The sequence below is a fragment of the Sphaeramia orbicularis genome, chromosome 20 (genome assembly GCF_902148855.1).
Source record: "Sphaeramia orbicularis chromosome 20, fSphaOr1.1, whole genome shotgun sequence".
Classification (NCBI taxonomy): Eukaryota; Metazoa; Chordata; class Actinopteri; order Kurtiformes; family Apogonidae; genus Sphaeramia; species Sphaeramia orbicularis.
Window position 1 is genome coordinate 35,429,041 of NC_043976.1, and position 2,347 is coordinate 35,431,387.

A 2,347-nucleotide genomic window follows, 5' to 3' on the forward strand; every position below is an offset into this window, starting at 1 on the left:
GTGTGACCACCATTTTCCTCGCACAGTCTTCTTCATGAATTGTCTGAAACAGCTTTGGAGATGGCTTATGGTAGAGAAATGAACATTCAATTCACAGGCAAAAGCTCTGGTGGAGATTCCTGAAGTCAGCATGCCAACTGCATATTCCCTCAAAACTTGTGACATCTGTGGTATTGTGCTGTGTGATAAAACTGCACATTTTAGAGTGGCTTTTTATTGTGGCCAGCCTAAGGCACACCTGTGCAAAAATCCTGCTGTCTAATCAGCATCTTGATATGCCACACCTGTGAGGTGGATGGATTATCTCAGCAAAGAAGAAGTGTTCACTAACACAAATTTAGACAGATTTGTGAACAATATTTGAGAGAAATAAACCTTGTGTGTACACAGAAAAAGTTTTAGATCTTTGAGTTCAGCTCATGAAAAATGGGAGCAAAAACAAAAGTGGTGCGTTTATATTTTTGTTCAGTGTATATTCATGAGTTTTGTTGTTTTAGTTCCATATCAGCCGACACAGTGGTTGCTTATGCACCATCCCATAATACACTGACATTCACACCATTACTGAAACTTTACAGGGTGGGGAAGCAAAATTTACAATATTTTGAGGCAGGGATTGAAAGACAGTGTATGACCAATTAGTTTATTGAAAGTCATGAGAATTTATTTGCCACAAGAAAATGTACATAATAGAAAATGTTTTTATTCTATGTGTCCTCCTTCTTTCTCAATAACTGCCTTCACACGCTTCCTGAAACTTGCGCAAGTGTTCCTCAAATATTCGGGTGACAGCTTCTCCCATTCTTCTTTAATAGTATCTTCCAGACTTTCTCGTAATAGTTTTGCTCATAGTCATTCTCTTCTTTCCATTATAAACAGTCTTTATGGACACTCCAACTATTTTTGAAATCTCCTTTGGTGTGACGAGTGCATTCAGCAAATCACACACTCTTTGACGTTTGCTTTCCTGATTACTCATATGGACAAAAGTTTGTGAAAAGGTATGGATAATAGTGTTAGGTATGATTATGACATCAATATATGTTTGGTTTCAAAACAATTGACGTAGTGCCTGCTGAGAAAAAACAACTAAATGTTCATTGTAAATTTTGCTTCCCCACCCTGTATGCTTTTAATAAACCTGATCTGCACTAACATGACTGAGTGTAAATCATTTGCTAATTGTTATTAGACTCTAATTAACAGTTTTCTTAAACAAAAGTTGTTGTTTTTTTTTTTTTATTATCTCCATGAAGTGAGTAAGAACTAGTATTAGATTATGTTACACTGTAAGGCCTGATAAGTAGAGTTTACTCAAAATTTGAGGCAAGTGATTGCACTAAAATGATTTGAGTAATGATCGACTAATCAGTTGGTTTAAGTAGGTTCAACTTTAATGCTGAAAGTATTGAACTTAAACTATTAGGAAGAAAACACTAAAAGACAAGTTATTTGTACTTTAAATCTGTTGTAAAATCAACCCCACTATCCAACCATTCAACTCAGCATTTTAGGTTACACTGACTAATTTTCTCAATTGCAGCCAGATTAAGTTATCATTGATTAAACAACTTTTTTTTTAAGTTAATCAAACTCAAAATCCTATTCTTGTCCAAAATAGTTATGCAATTATTCAATTTACTATATTGCAGCATGAATGGAAGTTAGCTCAATGTCATTTGCCAGTACAGGAAGTGTTTTTAATTTGATAGAACATTAAGATTTCTAATTGTCAATAACAGTGTTAGATGAACAGGAAGGCCATTGTTCTTCCTCTGGCTCTGACTCATGGTGCAGCTCTACAAAAATACAAAAACAAACACAAAAAGGCCAATAAACACTGCCATACACACATTAAATCCAAATGAACACTAACACCACAACCCCACTGAACCCCTGCACAGAAAAAGAACACATTTTCCACAACATGCCCAGTACCCACAATGCAATGCACAGATAAAAAGGTGTGGTCATGACTGAAACTTAGTGATTTAATTCCATTCAACTTAAACTTTTTCGCACTTTCAACTATGTCTGCAAATCAGTAGAATATACTGAACATTTTATAGTAACGTCATAAAACTTAAATCATTTAAGTGCATTGTAATTAAAACATTTTAGTAAATACAAATTCCGGGCTTACAGTGAACACTTATAATACTTTCTTAACCTTGGTATAAGTTGTTGTACATGATCATAAACTGTTGTAATGACTTTTATAATGCTTTATAATGTCTTATGAATGTGTGCTTAATGCATTATAAACTAGACCTTCAAATAAAGTGTTGCCCTTTTCCTTCCCAAAACTATGTTCATATGTTAACATATGTTATGTCACATTAGTAAA